Source organism: Prionailurus viverrinus, chromosome C1 (assembly GCF_022837055.1).
Source record: "Prionailurus viverrinus isolate Anna chromosome C1, UM_Priviv_1.0, whole genome shotgun sequence".
Classification (NCBI taxonomy): Eukaryota; Metazoa; Chordata; class Mammalia; order Carnivora; family Felidae; genus Prionailurus; species Prionailurus viverrinus.
In genome coordinates this window covers 208,012,193-208,034,343 of record NC_062568.1, presented here as the reverse complement: position 1 = coordinate 208,034,343, position 22,151 = coordinate 208,012,193, and the positions used below count along the sequence as shown (strand labels likewise).

At 57.8% G+C, this 22,151-nt stretch overlaps 1 protein-coding gene across 3 annotated transcripts in view; it reads left to right on the top strand.

Moving 5' to 3' along the window:
• SPSB1 (splA/ryanodine receptor domain and SOCS box containing 1) overlaps positions 1-22,151 on the top strand; it is a 69,390-nt gene that overhangs the window by 22,467 nt on the left and 24,772 nt on the right. The window contains exon 1 of one of the 3 annotated variants that reach the window (XM_047873254.1): positions 18,384-18,489. The exons of the other annotated variants lie outside the window; for them this stretch is intronic. The gene's annotated coding sequence lies outside the window, so the exon portion shown is untranslated. Of the gene's footprint in view, positions 1-18,383; positions 18,490-22,151 lie in introns of those variants that run through there. 3 annotated transcript variants of the gene reach the window in all.

Genomic DNA, 22,151 nt, shown 5'->3' with positions numbered 1-22,151 from the left:
GGCCCTGCTCTGGCCACCCCGATGGTCAGCGGGGGGGGGGGGGGGGGGTGGAGGCCCAGCTGCGGGGGCCCCCGTGATGGGGGGAGCGACACGTCGGGCCATCAGACACCTCCAGCCCCCCAGCCCAGCCCCCCTTTCCTTTGTTGTCTGGCCGCGTCAGACGTCTGGGCTTGCAGGGAGGTTCCTGAATGGGCCTTGGAATTCACTTGGAGGCCCTTGGAGTGGCCTTGGTCACTCCCTTCCCGTGCTGCCCGCGCTGACCCACATGTGACCTTCCCCGTGGTGACAGTGTCTGGCTGTCACTCTTTGATGCTGTCTGTAGAGGGGCTGCGAATGTCTGGGGGCAAGGTGGCCGCCCCCTCCCCCCCCCCCCCCGACCTGGCCTTCGAGGACCTAACGGCATCGCCGGCCGGATGCTCCTACCGGCAGCGCTCCTCCCCTCTGCCATGCTGGAAAGGGGAAATCCACACTCCCGACCCTCTGTCTGAGCGTCCGACCTTTTCCCCTCCTCCAAGTGCCCTGGCTGGGCTGGCGGCTCTGACCGTCTAGAGGGAACAGCCTAATTCCTGCTGGGCTGGAGCCAAGAGGGACTGACAGCTCGACTTGGCCCCTCCCTGGCCCTCCAGCCCCTCTGCCTAGTGCTCAGCAAGCGATGTTCCTTCCGAAAAATCAGTGGGGTTTTTCCGATTCTCTCCCCCGGCTGGCTTGGGGAGCTGTCCCCCAGGGGCCTGCCGGCGGAGATCGCGGTGGAGCTTGGAAGATGCTTCCACGAAGCCCAGGTGCCAAGGATGACGACCCTAAAGGTCCACGCTCGTCGTCTCCTGATGCCCAGAAGGCAGTACTGGGCCGCGTGGCCCCCTCGCCTGGGCCTGGAGCCCTGTCTGCCACGGAGGGCTTAATTTGGGCTTAATATTTAGTCTCCGTGGAACCCAGAGGTGCACAAAGCAGAAAATGGAAAACACCAGACCCATCTCCCCTCAAGGAAGTGGTTTCTGTCTCACACCTGGCTGCCCCCGTGGCTCGAGCCCCACAGAGCAGATTCTGGGGAAGTGGCCTTTGCGGGTCCCTGAGGCCTCCTCGGCCTCCATGAGACAATGCCACGTCCGCACCACTGTCACTTCTGCGGGGCTTCCAGGGTGACGGGGGGTCAGGATCTGCTGCGATATCACAGACAGCAGGGCCGTGCAGCTCGGGAGCTGTGGGCTGTGGGCCTCCTCCCTTCCTTCCTCCCTGTGGCCGGTGGGAAATTCAGGGGGACTCTTCCTGCAGGACGGAGAACCGGGATGCGGACCCCAAGGAGCGGTCACGGGCAGACTTCATGCACACCAGGTCCCGCCCCCTTGGCCACCTGAAATCCAGCTCTGGAATCCTTTCTCGGGCACCCTGGTTGTTCGGGCAGAGCTCCTGGGGTTTTTTGCCGTATCTTTTTCCTCCAGTTTTTAGGGCCTATCTTTTTTTTTTTTTTTTTTTAATGTTTATTTATTTCTGAGACAGAGACAGACAGAGCATGAGTCGGGGAAGGGCAGAGAGACAGGGAGACACAGAATCGGAAGCAGGCTCCAGGCTCTGAGCCGTCAGCCCAGAGCCCGACACGGGGCTCGAACTCACGGACCGTGAGGTCGTGACCTGAGCTGAAGTCGAACGCTCAACCGACTGAGCCACCCAGGCGCCCCGGGCCTATCTTTTATGTGTGCCAAAGTAGGGGACCAAATCCCAGTGGATTATTACACGTTCATGCTTTTCTTAGCGAGTTGATGTGCTCAGTGCAGCTGGAGTAAGCTCCAGGCGGGCAACACTTTGTTCTTTTCACCGTGGGGTCCCGCTGGGCTGGCACATAGTAGGACTACACGATTCCTCGCCTCAGTGAGCTGTGTCCGAACTGGCTGTGGTCACATCCGTCGCCCTCCTCTGCGGCAGGATCCGCCGTGATCCCACGGCTCACCGCGTAGTAGGTGCTCAGGGAGGCTTTGGTGGGGAACGTGGATTGCGTCGGGTGCCGTTTGCACATCCCTTGCTGTCCTTGGCGGTGTCTCCGTGCCCAGCCTCAGAGGGGTCCGCTTGGAAGGGCTTGGGTCCTGGACGCCGTGTCCCCGACAGGCAAGCCAGCCGGGTGGGGATGGGGCAGAGGCAAGACAAAGGCCTGGTTGTGCCCTCGGAGAAAACCCAAACCTGGTTTCCCTGAGGCTGAAACTGCCAGTGCCCGGCCCGCCGTGTTCCCATAAAGGGAACTTTGTGTGTGGCTCCCGGCGGGAGGAGGAGGTGGCCAGCCTGCCTCCCAGCACCCAGACTCTCCCCGGGAGCGGGTGTGACCGCCTGGGAGCCGCAGCTCACTGTGATGATAACTCCTGTGATCCTTGACCTCTCTGGGCCGACACTGGCGAGACGGTCGTGTTTGGGACAATCAGTCTGTTCTCCGTGTCACGGGGCCAGCATTGTCGGATCCAGACCAGACACATTCTTTCTTGGAAACCGAGTGGGTGAGGGCGGTGGGGACGAGGCTGGGATGGGAGGTGCCCTACGAGCGGGTCTGTGCCAGGCAGACCGTGGGGGCTGCAGGAGTCCCGTCTGGAAGCACAGCCACCTGCCAGCTGCTGCCGCTGAATGGAGGGCTTGTCTGGCTGGCTACTTGAAGCTGGGACCCCAGGGCTCAGCACGGAGCAGCTGACGAGCCCGCTTCTGCTCCCACTGCTGCCTGGGGCGGGGCCGGGGGGGGGGGGGGTGTTCCGGGGGAAGAGCAGCCCCTGCGGGGCCAGGGAAGGGGCCAAGGCTGCCCCCTGCTGTCTGGGTATGTGCCTGCCCTGCACACCAGGGATGGCTGGGCTGTTTAGGGGTCAGCTCTTGACGTGTTTGGAGACTGACTTCTCAAGGGATGAGGGGCCTGGAAGGCAACTTGGGGCAGAGAAGCCGCCGATCAGTTGGCAGAAGGTTCCAGAGCAGAGGGGGGACAGACAGGAGGATGCCTGATACGCCTCCAGGAAGGGGGTATGGGAGCAGAGGCCCTAGGCCCTGCTTCGTGCAGGTGGCATTTCTGTGCAGCTCGGCAGTGTGGGAGGTGGCTCCGTGGAACGCAGAGCCCCTGACTCATTCAGCAGGTGTTCGTTGAGCACCTACTGTGTGCCAGGCACTGTTCCAGTGAAATGACACCTGCCCTTGTGAAGCACGTGTTCTTATAGGGGAACGGGTCTTTTTTTTTTTTTTTTTCTTCCTTCAGATTTCAACTCCATTCTTTTCTTTCTTAAAATGTTTATTTTTGAGAGAGAGAGAGAGGGCATGTGCACGCATGAGCATGAGCAGGGGAAGGGCAGAGAGACAGGGGGACAGAGGATTTGAAGTGGGTTCCATGCTGACAGCAGCGAGCCCGACAGGGGGGGGGTTCGAACTCACAAACCTCGAGACCGTGACCTGAGCCGAAGTCGGACGCCGAACCGAGTGAGCCCCCCAGGCGCGCCGGGGAGCAGGTCTTAAGCAGATCAACAAATGAGTGTCATTGGAAAGTGCTGAGGGAAGAGCCGAGCGGGTTACAGGGGCAGGGGTGCTGCGGGGAGAGAACATCTGCCATTTAAAGTAGGGTAGCTGGGAAAGGCCTCAGTGATGAGGCGGCCTTCGAGCCGAGGTTTGGCAGAAGTGAGGGAATAGCCACCTGGGTGCCCAGGCCCCGTGCACCCGGGACCATGCAGAGGGCTCGGGAAGTGCAAAGGCCCGGGGGTACTGGAGAGTCTGGGCAGAGGAGGCTGGTGCTGGGCCCAGGCGGGAGCAGCGAGGTGGTGAGGGTGGCTGGGTTCTGGATGGACTGAAGGTAGGACCGACAAGGTTTGCTCCTGGACAGGCTTGGATCTCTGCCCCATCCTTCACGTATAACGTGTCCGTGGATAAGGCAGGGTTGCTGTGTCCTCCTTCGGCAGACATTTATCCGGCACCTGCTGTGTGCCAGGCTTTGGGCTGGCTGTTAGAACAGCCTGGTCCCTGCTTCAAGGATGGGGAGACAGGAAAGAAAACCAGAAGCCACGGTGTCTCCCCCTGGACTGAGCCGACCGAGGGGCAGGGCTCGAGTGCTCAGCCCATGTTTGAGGGACGGGTTAATAAACGGAAAGAACGCACAGGTACTGAGAGGCACAGAGTAGGGGCATCAAAATGACACTGGGAGGAGGTCAGAAGGCTTTCCAGAGGGAACCTGAGTCCGCTTTCAAAGTCTCCGTGAAAGAAGCCTGGAAAAGCCAGGGTGTTCAGGTGGAAGCAACAGTGTGAGCAAAAAAGCGGCCTTTAAAAAGCTTGGCCTGTGAGTCGAGTAGGACTTTTCTAGTTGCAAGGGACAGAAAACCCAATCCAAATGCCTTAGGCAAAAAGCAACTGATTCGCCGAACTGTATGAAGCAGCCAAAACGTCAGGCGGTTTCAGGCGTAGCTGGATCCAGAAGCTCCGATCCTGGCATCAGCAATTGCCTCTCTGTGTAAGCATCCGTCCGCCTTCTTCCTTTTTGGCCGTGTTCTCCGAAGGTCATTTAAGCGAAAGTCCCAGGACTGGTTCGGACTGTCACAGGGGTGGGTGGTGCCCTGATGCCGTAGGCTGAGCCCCGGTACCTACCCCTAGAGCCCGGGGTAGAGCACGACCTACTCCCGCCCGGGGCCGGGAGTGGGAAGAGGGAGCCCCCCACTAGACAGGACCGAGGTGCATCACCAGAACAAGAAGCCAGGGGTGGGCAGAGGAGTCAGACCCTCAGCCCATCTTGTTGGGGACACTGCGTGGTTTTACCGGGTGTTTGCATTTTGGCGGGCGAGGCTGGAGGCCCGGAAGGGATGGGAGCGAGGCCAGAAAGGTAGTCAGGTCCAGGTCACGAAACGCTCTCCTGTGTGAAAGTTTGACGGTCGTCTTTGAGGGCGCCCTGTGCCTGGTCCATCGTGGTCACTCAGGAAACTAGCTACGGGGACCTGTGTGTTTCGTGGATGCCAGCAGACGGTCTGGGGCAGGGAAGCGGCCCAGTGAGAGGAGTGTCGGAGGAGCTGGCGGCCGGCTGGAAGGGCGTGCACTCAGGACTTTGGGAGCGGGCCCTCCCGCGTAGACGCCGGTGCAGGGGCGGCCCCGTCCCTGCTTCCGCGTCGTTGGTGGCGGGCCCTCCCCCTGAGGCCCCCTCCATGTGAGGCCCTCTGGACCGGTTCAGGGGGCAGATTCGAATCCTGTCATCAGCTCTGTCCAGCATCTTCAGCCCTCACCTTCCCGGGGGGCTGTTACCCTGCCCCCATCCCCCCTTCCGTGAAGCTGCAGGCCGGTGTCCCCGGGGGTACGAGAGGGTGTGTTTCTAACAGCAGCCAGGTGCCCAGGGAGGCCGGGCCGCCTTTTTACTTGGGCGGCTCTGCTTCCTGGGCTGGCACTAAGCTCCCTGTGGTTGAATTTTTTTTTTCTCTTTATAAAACTCGAGGGAAGATGTATCTGTGTCCCCGGTGTCTGCCCTGACTCCTCCCGGGAGCAGAGAAGATGCTACAGGGGGTCTGGAGTGCCCCCAGGCGACCCTGTGGGGACACCTGGAACCACCTGAAGTGTCCACAGAAGGTCAGTGGGGGACATCCAAGCCGGTGCCCCTTGAACAGTGACTAAAGGCACTGAGAAGGGGAGCCATGGGGTCTCCGACTGCCTGTGGCCTAGTGCCTTCCTGGTGGGCAGGCCTGGGAGGACGGGAGTGAGGGTTGGAGACCCAGGGCGGGAGCTGGGGGTGGGCCTGAGATCCCCTCAAAGCCGCTTGGCCCCGAGGAACCACCTCCCGGGAGGACCCACAAGGCAGCCTTGCCCTCTCCCCCTCGCTCAGTGGCCTTCACCCCTCCCCTGCCTGGCAGGAGTGCAAACCCCAGGCCGGCTGTTTCCAAGGGGCTTTCCTCGTTACTGTAGCTCTGTCTGCATTTGGCTTAATTTGAAAGACTTATTGCCTCTGAGTCAAAACACAAAAATCCCCCTGGATGTGCCACAGTGTTTGCTGTCCAGGGAGGAGCTGGTGCCTCCTCTGGGGCGGGGGCGGGGAGGGGGGGCTTCCTCATCCCTCCCTTCCTGTCTGCGGCCAGGTGGCTCCTGGGTCCGGGGACCCTGAGCCTCCCCCCACCCAGGGGTCCTCTGGGACAGGTGCTCGGGGCTGGGCGGGCATCAGGATGGTCACTCGTCCTTTGATTAATCTGCTGCCGTTTGTTGGGAAAGACCGGCACAGCCCCCTGCCCCCCGAGGCCCGAGCCCCTTGAGGGTGCCGGCCGACGTGGGAGCTGGGAACCGACAGCCTCCAGACCCCCCCTCCAGACTCCGGTCGGCCAGCGTGTGGGAAGAAATTCGGAGCTTTATTTTTTTACCCTCTTCCTGTTTAATTTCTATTTTTTGATGTGTGTTTCCTAAGGTAGGTCCCGTCCGTACAGAAACGCGAGAGCATGATGTATACATAATGTATCTTTTGGGGGATACGTACTTAAAAGTTGGCTAATCAGGTGCATAACCAGAAGAGGCTGGTACACTGGGCTGTAAATGGGGCTCTGGTGTGTGAAGGGAGAGGGTCCCCCCCAGGATCCAGGGAGGCTGTGGTGGGGAAGTGTGCCGGGGGGGGGGGGGGGCAGCGCAGGGCCCGGGGAAGGAGGGCGTGGGCGGGCACGGGGCTGACAGACAGCAGCATCCTGGCCGTGCTCTGTGCTGGGGCACCATGTGTCATCTCTGTGCGGGTGGATGTGGGGCCCGGGGCCTGCTGGAACGGTCTTTTGGAGGAGCGTGGGGGAGAAGTTTGGCCCGGTTCTTCCACGGTAGACAGCATTTCCTAAGGTCTAGACCAAGGGTCAGCAAACTCTAAGGTCCAGATAGTAAATATTTAGGCTTTGTGGACCACGTGCTGTCTGTTGCAACTACTCCTAGTAAGCAGGAAAGTAGCTGGAGACAGTATGTCAACAAAAGGGCACGGCTGTGTGCGAATAAAACTTTATTTACAAAAACCGACAGCAGTCCACCCTGGCCCCTGGGTCACCGTTTGCCAAAACCCCCGGACCGGATTGAGAGGATGGGGCCCAACGTGGCTCAGAGCCAGCGGCTATCACCCACCAAAAAGCAAGCCCCTGACCTCGGATTCATAAATGAGCACTCCGCTGAGATACACTTGTGGGATTCGGGGACACGGTGTGGACCCCACAGAGAGTTTGCACACTTTGGCACCGACTGCTTTAGGGCCAGATAATCGTGGCCGTGGCAGGAGGCAGGGGCACTGCCCGTCGCAGGATCACAAAGCGGCAGGCGCTGAAAGATCCGGAAGCCCTGCGGACCGGAGTCCCTTGCAGGGCCACGGCCAAGTGTGCTGCGGGGAGAATGTCCCCTTCTGTGAGGCATGAAAGCATCAGGGTTAAGCAGCACCTGCCGCTGTCTGTCCTGTAGGACTTTTCTGAGCCTTGAAGATGCGAATGGGCTCTGCGACTCCAGAGGAGGGCAGCTCATAATTCCGCCAACCAGAAACGAGTTTTCCAAGTGCTTTAAGAACCTCTCCAGCCCAATCCGCTGAAGAGCTGATCTCCTTTGACATTTTCTTTTATAGCCGGGGAAACCTAAGACCCACAGAGGTCCCGTGTCTTGCTCAGGGTGACACAGAGGGCTGGGGATGATGCTGGGGTGAGTTTCTCCTCAGCCGCTCCCCTCCGGGCTCAGGACGGCCACGGGTTGAGGTGCCACCCCCTCGGCCTGACACAGAGCCACACATACTGGCGTTCTGGGGTGTGCTTCCGGCCACGGCCACGGCCACGTGAAGACAGTTCTGTCCAGGGATCACTGCATCCGTTCAGCTCTGGGTTTTCAGCTGCGACACTGTTGACGTGCCGGGCAGGATCGTTTTCTTTGATGTGGGGGCTGCCCTTGCGCTGTGGGGTATTCATGTCCCGGTGGCACCTCGCACCCCTGATTGGGACCACCGGAAATGTCTGCAGACGTGGCCAAATGTCCCCCGGAGGGTAAAATCACCCCAGTTGAGAACCACTGCTCTTGGTTATGCCAGTACGTGTGGCCCCTGCATCTGCTGGGATCGCTGGTCAGGGGTAGACAGTTTTGCGGGAGCTCTGACGAGGGTGAGAGCATCCCCGGGGGGCACACATGGTGCAGGGGGCATCCCTGGCAGGAAGCTTGCAGAGTCCTGAAGGTATAAAAGAGTACACGGGTAGTTCCGTTCTCCATTAGGGTCGGGTGCCCCCCGTTGAGGGGTTCCTGGATGGGGAGACACAGCTGGAGAGGAGTCACCCGGATGGAGGGTGTGTGCCCCGGGGCAGAGGACTCCACGCCAGCGCAGGAGGGGAATGACCTTGTGGCCAGGGAGCGATGGAATGTTCAGGAAGGTGATGTGGGACGGTGAGTGGGACTCATGAGGAGGGCACAAGACAGTGGGGGCGGAGAGTGTTCTGGGAGGGGAGCCCGACAGCCAACCAGAGGGCACTGCCAGAGTCTGGGAGACCTTGGACAAATCGCCAGAATGACAGTGAGCTTGAGTGCGGATGGGTTCAGGGGGAGGGCTGTGGAGGACATCCCATGGGTAGTGTCACTCTGCAGACAATTTATTCTCGAAATGATGGCATGAGGCTTCTGGACTCTTTTCCGGGAATGATTCCCAGAGTCTCCAGAGGAAAATTGCCCCAAGGGACAGACAGCTGAGCTGGTTCAGAGTAGCCCACGAGCGGGTGGCCACACGAGTGTGCAGAGAAAGAGAAAGGTGTGTGAGCCGAATGGGGGTGGGGGGCAGGGGCGGGAGTAACCGGTCAGAGCGAGCAGAGGGCTCGAGCCAGCCTTTCTGTGACAGAGTGGGCACAGCCTTTGGTATCCATCTCAGAGGTCTGGACTTGACCCTACAGGTAGGATGAAGCCACCAAACACTTTAGAGCAAGAAAGCCACGCCGAGCATCACGCACGTTGCAAGGGGATCGCGTGCACATATTTGGGGGAGCCGTGTTCCCAAGATGCTCCCAGGAGACACGACTTGATCTGAACCCGCATGGCTTATGGTTGTCCAGTTCCGCGCGGAAAAAAAAAAAAAATACGGGGGTTGGTGCCTTCCGTATGTAAGTTTTTCCACGAGGAGAATAGCTTCCTTGCTCCTGAGTACAATGTGCACTCACCAGATGATACGTGATATGTAAATGCAGAGAAGGAGGAATCACCGGATCCTGAGGTCCCCACGTTACCCTTCCGGCCTTGCCAGGCCGATGAGACGCACCCGTTCCTGTCTTCACGCAGGCTCGTTTGCGAGAGTACATCGAATTTGCCTACAACCCTCTCCCCTTTGGTCTCTCTCATCCGCATTTCAAACTGATGTTAACCTGGAGCATGTCTTTTCTGCCTTCGTTTTTTTTTTTTTTTTTTTTTTCCTAAGTTATAGTGAAATACACTTCACAAAATTTACCGCCTGTCTTCGGCATCGTGGGTTGCTCTAAGAGACCACCGCAGGCCGGGGGGCTTCAACAGCAGACGTGTATTTCCAACAGTTCTGGAGGCCGGCGAGCCCCTCTTCCTGGCCGGAATACCGCTGTCTCATTGCTACGCACGTGGTGGAGAGAGAGAGAGATCATCTCTCTGGTGTTTCTTCTTTTTTTTATTATTATTTTTCAAATGCTTATTTAGAGAGAGAGAGACAGACAGAGCATGATCAGGGGAGGGGCCGAGAGAGGGGGAGACACAGGATGGGAAGCAGGCTCCCGGCTCTGAGCTGTCAGCACAGAGCCCGACGCGGGGCTCGAACCCACGGACCGTGAGATCATGACCTGGCTCCACCGACTGAGCCACTCAGGCGCCCCAACCTTCTTTGAAAGGACTTTAATCCCATTCATCAGGGCTCCGCTCTCATGCCCTCAGCACCTCCTAAAGTCCTGATCTATACTGGAGGTTAGGATTTCAGCATATGTTTCTGGGGGATGCACGCTGGAAACACAGAGCACCGTCACCTCGTCTTTATGTGTTCAGATCAGAAGCGCGAAGCATGTTCCTGGGGTTGCACAGCCATCACACCACCCGTCTCAAAAACGCTTCATCTTGTAAACTGGGAACTCTGTCCCCACGAAAACAACAGCTCCTTATCCCCCACTGCCTCCCCCACCCCCCGCCTCTGACAGTCACCTTTCTAATTTCTTTGTTTGTTTCACTTTTAAAATTCAATTTTATTTATGATTTTTAATATAAGCAAATTTTAACTTTTTTTTATTTTTTATTTTTTTAAAAAAAAATTTTTTTTTTCAACGTTTATTTATTTTTGGGACAGAGAGAGAGCATGAACGGGGGAGGGGCAGAGAGAGAGGGAGACACAGAATCGGAAACAGGCTCCAGGCTCTGAGCCATCAGCCCAGAGCCTGACTCGGGGCTTGAACTCCCGGACCACGAGATCGTGACCTGGCTGAAGTCGGATGCTTAACCGACTGCGCCACCCAGGCGCCTTAACTTTTTTTTTTAAAGCTCATTTACTTTGAGAGAGACAGAGCGCACACGAGTGGGGGAGGGGCAGAGAGAGAGAGAGAGAGAGAGAGAGAGAGAGAGAGAATCCCACGCGGCAGAGCCCGATGCAGGGCTCAAACTCTCGAACTCGTGAGATCATGGCCTGAGTCGAAACGAAGAAGCGGACATTTCAACAGACTGAGCCACCTAGGCGGCCCCAAACGAAACTTTTAACGTTTTGAACCGTTTGTATGGTTCAAAATTCAGAAGGTATAATGCGGTATCAAAATTCAGAAGGTATAATAAGGTAGTGAAAAGTCTCCTCCCGCCAACTCCTGTTCCCCACACTCCCCCCGTCCCCTCCATAGCGTGTCAAATATAGTCTTTTTTCTTGGGGAGGGGGGGTCCATCCAGATTTGGCGTGCCTGCATAACCATGCGGATGATCTACTCTTTCTCATGGAAATGGTGACACATATTATATTCTATCATATATCATATCATATCATATATCATACCAATCATTATATCATATCCTGTACCTTGCTTTAAAGAAACAGTCTTGGAGTTTATGTTGGGGCTTCCTTGCCCCTCCGGGTCACTCCCTGCTGTGCCCCCTGTCCTGGGGGCACCTCCTGGGTGGGTAGCGTTGTGGGGGGCTCCCATTCCCTCTGGCTTCCAGCTGGGGTCAGCCAGTGGGGAGATCAGGGGGAGGGTGGGAGACGAGTGTCCCTGTGAGGTCACCTCGGGGTGGTGGCATCCACCCACAGGCCTCTGCTGCCTTCTAGGGTGTACTGTCAGATCTAGACTCTTCTGGAGTCCCTTGTGCTTACGTTGAACGTTTGTCCTCTGGGCGTGGGGTGGGTGATAGCCCACTGCCCTCACCCCTGATAACAGCAGCCTCCTTAGGGGCTCCTTCATGCCTGTCAACACGTTTCCTTTTGTATTTTTTGGTATGGAACAGCTTTTTTTTTTTTTTTTAATAATTTTATTTTATTTTTGACATTTCACTCCATTCCATTTCATGGTGGCAAGCGTCCTCGTCTACTCCCGCCCCTCCCACCCCCCCCCCCCAGCTGCCATTGTGCTTTTTGTCCCTAAGAATCTGACTCCTCTAGAAACCTCAGGTAAGTGGAACCATCCAGTGCTTGCCTTTTTATGACTGGTTGATTTCACTTAGCCTCGTGTCCTCCAGCTCCGTACGCGTCACAGCAAGTGACAGGATTTCCTTCCTTTTCAAGGCCGAATAGTATTCCGTGGTACGGATGTGCCTCAGTTTGCGTCTCCGTTACTCTATCAACGGCCATTCAAGTTGCTTCCACTTTTTGGCGATCGTGAGTGATGCTGCTGTTGACCCGTCTGAGCCCCTGCCGTCAGTTCTTTGGGGCACATAACCAGAAGTGGAACCGTTGGCTCGTTCGGCAAATCGATTTTTAGGTGTTTTGGTTTTTTTTTTTGAGGAACCGCCGTACGGTTTTCCACGGTGGCTGCACCATTTTACATTCCCAGCAGGAGTGTGCAGGGGTTCCCATTTCTCCACATCCTTTCCAACATCTGTTATTTTCTAGTTGCTTTTTTATTTTCATATTTGTTTGTTTGTTTGTTTGTTTATTTATTGGCGAGCACAAGCGGGGGAGGGGCAGAGAGAGAGGGACAGAGGATCCAAAGCGGGCTCTGCGCTGACAGCCGCGAGCCTGACACGGGGCTCGAACTCACAAACCGCGGGATCGGGAGCAGGGGCTTCGGCAGCGGCTCTGTAATAAGCACCCCATACGGACGTCCTTGGTGAGGGCGCTTTCGTTCTTGTGGGCCCGGGCCCCCAGGAGTGCACTCGCTAGGATGATTTCTCTTCCGATTTGGTTTCTCGAAAGCGGCACCGTTTCAGCCCTCACCAGCCATGCGGGTGCCCCTTCGTGCCCCCCCCCCCCACACCCAGCGGTTGGTGCTGTCTCTGCATTGACTATGTAGAGACCCTGGGGGGTGCGAAACTATAGTGCATTATCACTTCGGTTCCGTGTTTCTCCGTCTACCGGGGAGCTGGGGCCTCCTTCCATACGAGTGTGTTCGCCACTTGCATTTACCTCTCCCCCGAGTCGCCCGTTCGAGTCATCCGGCCTTCTGGCCACCGTGCAGGAAGCGCAGAAACGGACGCGACGCTGTTGGCAGCTGTTCGCTTTACGTGTCGAAAATACGCGTCCCTTTTATACATTTGTGGATTGCAGGTTTTCAGAAGGAACAAAAGCTGTCTAAGTGAGAGTGTCTGAGGACGGTCGGTTGTGTGGGCTGGGTCAGGGAGACGCTGTGGGCAGGGAGGCCAGTCTGGGGACGCTGGGGGGGAGCCTTGCAGGTGACGGTGACTTCATCATGAGAGCGAGGACAGGAATTGGCAGAGGCGTAGAGGCTGGGAGGAACCCGCGTTTGAGTTGGGGCAGCTGTGTGTGAGTGGGGGGCGGGGTTGCCATTAGAGATGCTGTGTGCCGGCTGGGTCAAGGTCAAGGGGAACCCGGAGAGCAGAGGGAGAGTCTTGCCAAAAACCTCTGTGTTTAGGGGGCAGGAGGCAGAATTGGCAAAGGAGCCGGAGTGGGAGCCTCGCCCAGTGGGAAACTGACGCTTCAAGGTCAAGGACGCGGTCAGTATTCTCACACATGATTGAGAGATTGAGAAGATGCTGTTTTAGGCCATTCAGTTTATTCATTAGGAGGTCTTGACCGTACAAGAGCACTTTCCCTAAAGTGGCTGGGGCCTGACCTCAGCTTGTTAGGTTCTGCAGCCTGAGCGTGTGGAGGGTGACAGAGGCCACGGGAAGTGTGGGTGGTGGCAGGAGACGGCAGCGAGCCCCCGGGGCGCCCTGGGCCCTGTGGCTTCCAGCTCAGTTTCAGTATTCTTCAGCAGGGAGTGAGGACCAAGCTGCCCTCCTGGGTCCCGCCAGCCACCAGCCAGCTCAGGTGTCTCACAGGTTCCCAGCCCGTGGGGGAAGCTGCCGGAAGCCGCCTTCCCGTGAGAAGCTCGAGAAGCTTGGTCTCCTCTCGCAGTGTCTGTTCCCGGAGCGGCCCCAAGGGACCAGGGGAGACACGAGTCATTTCCTGGACAGCAACCTGTCCCAGCCCCTTAGCCATTGTGGGCTCGGTCTTTCTAAGCTGTCTTCTTTCGCAAGCCCACTTTTATCTCCTGCCAGCTCTGCTGCCCGGGCAGGTTGTCGAAGCACCGGCTCCCATGTGAGCACCCCGAGTGCGCAGGGCCCGGAAGCGGCCTGCCCGTAGTCAAGCCCTTTCTGGTCTTCTAACCGAGAGGAAGGGAAGTTGGCAAAGAGGTCTAGGGAGCCCGTTAGCCAAATCAGTGGTGACATCCTATCGCTGCTTGGGCTGATCCCCCCCTCCCGCGTGGCTCCTGGGAAAACAGATCCGTGTGTGGACAACCTTGGCCACGGTCGGCTGGGAGAGGCGGGGTGGGGGGGACAGGGATGGCTGGCCAAGGGCGTCTGCCTCGTTCATCACTGGTTCTGGTAGCTCGGGGGAGCGGGGACCCCTCTTCCCTCACTTAATTTTTCTAGGCTTCAGGTTTTTCTTCCTGATTTGCGTAGAAAACGAAGCATTTTCTATTACGGTAAAATACACATGACACAGGACAGAACTTATCGTTTTTACCACTCTCAAGGGTACAGTTCAGAGGCAGTCAGCACACGTACATTGCTGGGTTGTGGTCACCGCCATCCACCTCCGGAACGTTCTCGTCTTCCCAAACTGAAACTCTGCCCCCATGAAACGTTCACTCCCCTTCCCCCTTCCGCGGCCCCTGGCGTTCTGCTTTCTGTCTGGGAATTTGACCACTCTGGGTAGCTCCTGTAAGTGGGATCATATACCACTTGTCTTTCTGGGACTGGTTTACTTCATGCCCTCAAGGTTCTCCCATGTTGTAGCACACGTCATAGGGTTCTTCCTTTTTATTTTTATTAAAGACCTTTTTTTTTTTTTTCAACGTTTATTTATTTTTGGGACAGAGAGAGACAGAGCATGAACGGGGGAGGGGCAGAGAGAGAGGGAGACACAGAATCGGAAACAGGCTCCAGGCTCTGAGCCATCAGCCCAGAGCCCGACGCGGGGCTCGAACTCGCGGACCGCGAGATCGTGACCTGAGCTGAAGTCGGCCGCTTAACCGACTGCGCCACCCAGGCGCCCCAAGACCTTTTTTTTTTTAATGTTGACTTGTTTTTGAGAGAGGAAGAGAGAGCACGAGTTGGGGAGGGGCAGAGAGAGAGAGAGAGAGAGAGAGAGAGAGAGAGTGTGGGAGACGCAGAATCTGAAGCAGGCTCCAGGCTCCGAGGCATCAGCACAGAGCCCAACGCGGGGCTCGAACGCACGAACCGCGAGATCGCGACCTGAGCCGAAGCCGGACATTTAACCGACTGAGCCACCCAGGCGCCTCAGAATGTCCTTCCTTTTTCAGGCGGAATAATATTCTGTGGCATGGATGCTCCGTGGCTTGCTTATCCACTCCTCGTCCACGGACGCTTGGGTGGCTTCTACTGTTTAGCTGTTGCGAATGACGCTGCTGTGAACGTGGATGTGCAAACATCTGTTCGAGGCCCCGCTTTTAATTTTTTTTTTTAATTTTTTAATTTTTTTGAGCAACTCCAGAAGTGGAGTTGCTGGTAATGGTAATTCCGTGTTTAATTTTTTGAGGATTCACCTTACTATCTCCCGCGGTGGAGGCCCCATTTCACAAAACAAAGCGTTTTGATTGAATGGTCTTTATGGTGTCTTTGTGCTTTAAAAGAAGGTGGTGGTTTCCCTGGTTCTGGGGTCAGTGGCTGGAAGATGATCTTTGGAGTTAAGATTTGACCACCTGAACATCACGTGGGCCATCATTATGACATCACCTAACTCAGGAATATGTGCAAAGTGCCCCCAAGTGCCCCCCACCGACCTCTCACAGTGAAGGCCGTGTGAGCATCCAGTATTGTTTGAGGACCCACTATGTGCGGGCAGCTGTTGGCCTCTCCGTGTGTATTCATTCTTGCCTCTGTTTCTCTCAGCCCTCTGACAGACCGTATGTGTTTATTGCTCGTGTTTCTCTGGGTGAAAAACTAGCGACGCTTTCTCATGCTGTTGTTGGAAGTGGTGTTTCTCGTGTTGTTAACCCACTGCAAACTTTGTTTACCTAAAAGGAATGTTCTCATTCTTCCTTCCTGGTTCTTAATCTACCTCCCCCCAAAGTAAAACCAAGCAAGCAAGAGTGTTTCTTAGAGCATTCAAGGAAGTGTTTGGGGGAGTGGCACACGGGAGGCCACCTCCCCCCCCAACAGGCCCCAAGGCTTGAGGCATGAAAGGGGCATCAGTTGCTGTGTTTATAGAACCACTGCCCCTCACGGCACTTTTCATTAAGCAGAGCAAGTTCACCTGCTCCGTGGAAACAGGGGACATTCATGAGCTTTCCCTTTGGAGCGCTTTCTGGAAGCCCAGGGGCTGGATGAACTTTCTGATGTGTCACCTGGTCCCAGTGTCGGAGTCCTGACTCCGTGTGGTGGCATTCAAGGCCATCCAGCTCCAGACCCTGTCTCCTGCACATGCTTGCTAATTATCGCCCTAAATGTCCCCGCTGTTCTAATCACAACGGGCGGGGAGTCCTCAAGGGAGGAAGGGAGAGGGGCTCCGAGGAGGGTCTGGGGTCTTAGTCCAGGGATTCTTGGCCCCTTCACTTCCCCCTCAGAACAGAGTCCACGCCTGAAGCTCTGGAAGAAACTTCTCCGTCAACTCAAGTGAGTTGGGGAGGGGGGCTTTCTAGTAGTTTCTGTCTGGCTGCCCTAGAAATGCTCCCTTTCAGTTTCCAGCATGTCAGAGTGGGAGTCTGAGACTCACCCCCGCTGCTCAGCTCCCCCACCCCCCAGAAAGAACAGCTCGGTGACAGGGACAGGGTGGGGGCAGAAGCTGGCCCCTGGTCCCTCTAAGACAAGCAGGGATTGGCCAGGGGGGACAGGGGGGCCGGGAGTTTGGCTCCTGATACTCAGGCGAGCCAGGGCTTCACCTCCGAAGGTACTGGGTTCTTTTAAAAGGAGGGAGGGGACCCTTCAAGGCGTGACTGCCACCGGTGCCCCTGCCCAGAGCACGGCCCAGGCGGGAACCTTGCACCTGCCCAGGTAACCCCTCTCTGGCCCTGGAGCCCCTGGCCTGCCTGGTCACTGAGCTCGTTGGCTCGTTTTAACTTCAACACTTTGCCGGTTTGGGGACAGAAACCCCTCTTTGTGGGGGTGAGAGCAGGGTGACGCTGGGGGTGGGCGGAGGGGCTCCCCAGCTCTCTGCGACCCTTCTCCCCTCCGGTTGTGAGTTCTGACCCTCCTGCCTGGCTTGGGGAAGGGTCCCCCACTCCCATCCTCGGCCCTGCCCTCCTGACGAGGACACTCTGGCCTCTTGGGGCCCCGAGTGGACATTTGTGGAGGGTTCAGGGCCTGCACCCTCCCGCCTCCTGTTCCTTGTGCTTCCTGTCTCTCTGTGTGTCTCTCTGTCTGTGTCTCAGTCTCTGTGTCTCTATCTCTCTTTATCTCTCTGTGTGTCTGTCCCTGTGTCTTTGTGTGTTTATCTCTGTCTCTCTGTGTCTGTTTCTGTCTCACTGTTTCTGTGTGTTTCTGTCTCTCTCTGTGTCTCTGAATTTCTCTCTGTCTTTCTGTCTCTCTTTCTGTCACCGGGAGGCTCCTGAGCCACGGTGGGCTCTTCTAGCCCGTGATCAGCATGACTTCTCTAAGACGGGGAAAACCTGACCCGCGTGCTTGATGGGGTAATTCCCGAGGGAAAGACAGGCAATGTGGTGGCTTTTCCTTCTGTTGGGGATTTGGACCTGCTGCCACCACGTTCCCTGTCCAGAGTTAGCGGTCTGTCCCTTGAGGGGGACACTTCGGGACGCTCCCACCTGCTCAGTGTGGAGGCAGGGGAGAGCAAGCAGGGCTTGAATCAGTGCAGGAAGATATTAAAGGTTCAGGTGTAAATCCCCGGGGGCCGGGGTGGGGGTGCGGCAGGCAGCCAGAAAACCTCTCCTTGCACGCCTTGAACGTGTCCCAACCCCCGCCGCCACCTGGGGGCAAGGAGTGCCACTCGGCTCTAACCCTTCCTGGTTTCCACTGGAGTCTCCCTCATGGGGGCCTGGGACGCAGCCCAGGCCCCGGCCGTGAGCTGCCTCCGCATGGGGGAGACCTGGCTGCCAGGTCTGCTCTGGCTGGAGGCAGACAGGGGGTCAGCGCCCAGGCTTGGGCCTGAGGATAGAGCCCTGGGGGGCTGGCTGTGGCCCGGGGGCAGTCCGGGCCCATCACCCGCCAGCCACGCTGGTGAGCCCGGTAAGCTGGTGAGTTTCTGTTAATTTCATGGCAACTTAAACTGGTGAGTTTCTGTTAATTTCATGGCAACCTGTTTGGGGAGGAGAGAGCTGGTCATTTCCGGAGGGTGGGGGGGGCTGGGAAGGGGGCTGAGGGAACAGTGCTATCCTGAGCCTGCCCCTGCAGGCCCGGCCAGGGTCCTCGGGGAAGTCGCCTCCACACCTGCCAACGTGGGCCCACCTGTCGTTTTGAGACCTTGGCTTCGTGGCTGCCGTGGCTGCCTGAGACTCTGCCTCCCCCCCGGCTTCCTCTGCACTTGCAGCCTGGCTGCCCTGGGCTTCCCTGAGTGGGTGGACGCAGGGCCCCTGGGTCCTGGGGAGGGTGCAGCGGTGGCAGGAGGAAGGGAACGGGTTACAGAGTGGCCTCCCATTGGGCCGCAGCCTCCCTTCTGGAGGGCTTTTAAAAACTGGCCTGTTACCTTGTAATCGTTCCCAGCAGCGAGGAGTGAGTCCGTGGAGGAGCGGGCCCCACTGTTTGTTTTGCCTTCTGTGTTCTCCCGGCCAGTGGTAACCAAGGGCCGCTTCCCCTTGGTGACGGCGGAGCTCGCTCAGGCCAGGGCTGATCTAGCCCCAGCGGAGGAGGCCTGGGGGACCCGCAGGCCCGGCCACTGGCAGGGAGGCAGCCTCCCCTCCTCAGATCTGCCCCCAGCCCGAGAGCCCGTGGACTCCTCTCCTGGCGCTTTCCCCAGGCACTGGCCCGAAACATTCCAGAACTCCGGATCCGGCGGTAGGTGTCCGGAAGACCGTGAGGCCACTTGCTGGCCGGCCGTGAGGGGCGGGTCTCGGGCAAGGTTGTGGGCCTCAGCCAGGATGCTACTTGGGGCCACAAGGGACCTGCATTCTAGGTTCTGGCAGGACCCGGCGTCCCGAGGTGATTCTGGGGGAGGTTTTTGCGGGAGACAGGGGTGCCGGGACAGACAGATGGACGGGATTCCAGCAGGTGGGGTTGTTTGCAGTGAAAGGGTCGGTGCTACAGCAGGTGTGGCCGCGAGAGCGCGTGAGGCTCCCGGAGAGTGGCGAGGCTGGCGTGGCTAGCCGGCGAATGGAGGGTATTTGGAGAAGAAGGGAGAGCTGAGGAGGGCTTGGAGGGTGGGCAGAAGGGAGCCCCCGATGAGCTGCGAGAGGAGGAGAGGTCTGGAATGCTGTTGCCAAAACCATGGTCTTCCCAGACCCTGAGTGGCCGGGGGCTTCTGGAAGCTGTGGGCCAGGGAATCTACGGCCCGTTCTAAGTCCCCCCCTGTTCCGGGGGGTCTGGCAAGAGGATGAGGCCCTGACGGGCTCTGCGCATTACTTCTGCTAAGCTTGTCAGCTTCTAGATTTGGTTCGTTCGGGGCCAGTTATGTTTCAGGACTGCTTGCTGGAGAGGGCTGGGCGCCCCTCTGTTTTCCTTCTTTCTGATGCGTGTTCCCTCCAGGCTTCTCTCTGCCTTGGGGAGGGCCCGCTCCACGGTCCCCACCCCCCTGGGCCCAGATCGGCCGGGAAGGGCCCGGACTCTGCATTTTCCACCAGCTCCAGGCATGCCTAGATGCGGGGCACAGGGTGACCGTCCCCTGGCCCCTAAAGGGACTGTTCTCAAGGAAGGAGTCGGATTGTTGCACGTGCAGAACCGCAGTCACGTGCGCCTTTCCATTGGGGGGCCTGGAAAGGGGGTGCTGTCAATCAAGAGAGGTGGGGTATCTGGGGGGGGGGCGGGGCAAGGCGCGTGGGGACCGGCCGGAGCCGAGCCGTCCGGCTTCGGCGCGGATTCCTTCCACCAGCCCAGCTGCCGATACTATTAAACCTCAGTGATTCACCCTGGTGCGTTGCAAGGGAAGGCGTTATGTTACGAAAACGTGGGTCCCGGCAGCTCGTTTCGCTGACGGCTCTCGCTGCCTCAGCAGAAAAGAGGCGCTCTTGATATGGGAACGGAAACTTGGGACGGCCTTAGAAATATTCGGTGTGTCGGGCGGGAGAGGAGCTGTGGTCTTCCTCCGGCCCTGGAAACTCGCTGCCCGGCCAGGAAGGCAGTCCCGGGGCCCACCGCTGCGCCGGGGGGGGGGGGGGTCTGTAGAGGGGTCCCCGCATCTAGGTCTGCACGGCCCACGGCCGTGACCGTGAGGAGCGTGGGCCGCTTGGCCTGGGGTGGCCCCATTTCCCCGTGAAGGTCACCTGCTGGTGGTTGTATTTCATGGCAAGTCCAGCGTGCGGAGGAAACACCTTTCCAAACGCGATCTGTCTGATGTGGCCGAGGCGAGCAGGTGCCGCGTGCGTTCGCGGCCCTCACGTGTACCTAGGACCCGGGGGAGGGGGTGGGGGGGTGGAGGGGGACCTGGCCCAGCTCCAGTGGCCGGTCCCGCGCCTGCCGACGTTTCCAAAGTTTGCTGGAGAAGCGAGCGCATTCATTCATTCTGGCTTCTTCCTCCCTCTGCCCTGATGGCCATCCGGGACTAGCCCATTAAATGGATATTGGGCCAATTTCCCTTTTCCCCACTTCCCCTTTCTTCCTTTTGTGTTCTCAGATGTGATAGGTGGGACGGACTCAGCCCAGATCCGAGTTGCTTTCCCAAGTGGGATAGACCCAGCCCAAATCCAGTTGCTCTCCCGAGAAACTTCCCCAGATGTGTGTGTCCCTGCCACCTGGCCTCAGTAGAGCCCAGGCCACAGCAGACTCGGGACACCGCGGGCCCACCGCCACAGCTGCCACCGCATCCTGCAGCAGGCACAGCGGGGGACGTGGGGGAGGCACCAGGGAGCATCCGGTAGAGGCGGGCAAGACCACTGCCTGCCTGTGGCACCAGCACCTGCGGGCTTCCCGAGGGGGCCTCTCTGTCGTCAGGAATGAGCCTGAGATGACGAGAGGCGGCCACCTGGCTGAGTCACGGACACCCCGAAGTGACCATTCTTCTGTCTGTTCCTCCACTAGAGACGCCTTCTCAAGAAACCCTCCCAGCTTCCCTTCCTTCCTGCCTTCCTGCCTTCTCCTCAAACCACTAAATTACAGATGCATCACCAGCGTGGGTCTTTATGAAGGGCTGGGCTTTCTGTGGGCTTCTCACTTAATCCTCAAAGCAAACCTATGATGTCAGGCAGTCACCCCCCCCACCCCCACCCCCATTCCAGTGGAGAAGCACCTGAGGCTCAGAGAGGTTAGGCAACTTGCCCAAGGTCGCCCAGCTTGTGGAGCTGAAGCTTAAGCCCAAGTGGTCCAACTCCAGACTTCGCGTGTCTTCTCCGTGTTTGCAGGCACTTGGTAAACAAGTTACCCTTGACTGACCCCCTTTCAGCCCCAGGAAGTCTTAGGTAGAGGCAGCCGGGCTGCTCCGATAGGGATCCCAAGGGGGCCAGCTGAGCCCTCGGGGTCATTATGGTCTACCCACGTCTTGTAGATTCGGGAACTGGATTTTTTTCCCCCGGCGTCCCAATTTCGACACAGTTTAGAGATCTTTACCAAACTCACAGGAGACTGAGGTATAAACCTGAGGTGATGCGTTCACATACAGTAAGGAGTAAGACAGCCAAGTGTGCAAAAGATTTGTGTTCGCCTCCAAAAGTGACACGTGGGAAGCCCAGAACCAGAGCTCAGGAAAACCGGTCGAGTGGCCCTCCTGTTTTGTAACCCGATATCTCTGCTGTCACCATAGGGGGTAAGAGCTGGAGTCCTTGGGTTCACGGATTAGGCCACCGGCTTCCCGGGCTCTGGGTCTATAGTTTATTCGGGTTACGTTCTGGATCCTCCCGCTACGGCCACCCTCAGGTTCAAGCTGCAGCCTCGCATTGACTTCTCAGCCGGTCTCCCGGCTTCCACGCTGGCTGCCAACAGCCTCTTCTCAACACAGCCGCCTAAAAGGATCCCGTTAGAACAGATGTCAGACTGTGTCCTCCCCCCGCTCAAAGCCCTATGCCCGTTTCTCATCACACTGGAGACAGAATCCAGAGTCCTTACTGTGGCCCGCAAGGCCGGTGCGCCTGCCCCTCTGCATGGCTCCTCTGTTACTCTCCCAGCACAAGCGTGCTGCCACCTCGGGCCTTTGCACATCCTGTTCCCTCTGCCCAGAACGCTCTTCCTCTTGAGTAGGCTCGTGCTTTTTTCCCTCCATTTATCTCGGTCTCCGTCCATAAATTGCGGTATCAGAGAAGCCTGTTCCCATCATTTTCTCTGTCCTCACTACTCTGTTTTTTCTTTGACACTTATTACTTGGCCCTGTATTAGAGATAGAGTCATTTAACATTTATTGAGCACCTACTGTGTTGCAGGCACTGTGCTAGGCATTGGGGCTGCCACAGGGAACACAACAGATAAAAATTTCTGCCCTTGAAGGGGCGCCTGGGTGGCTCAATTGGTTAAGCCTCCAACTCTTGATTTCGGCTCGGGTCACGATCTCACGGTTCGCAGGTTCAAGCCCCACATCG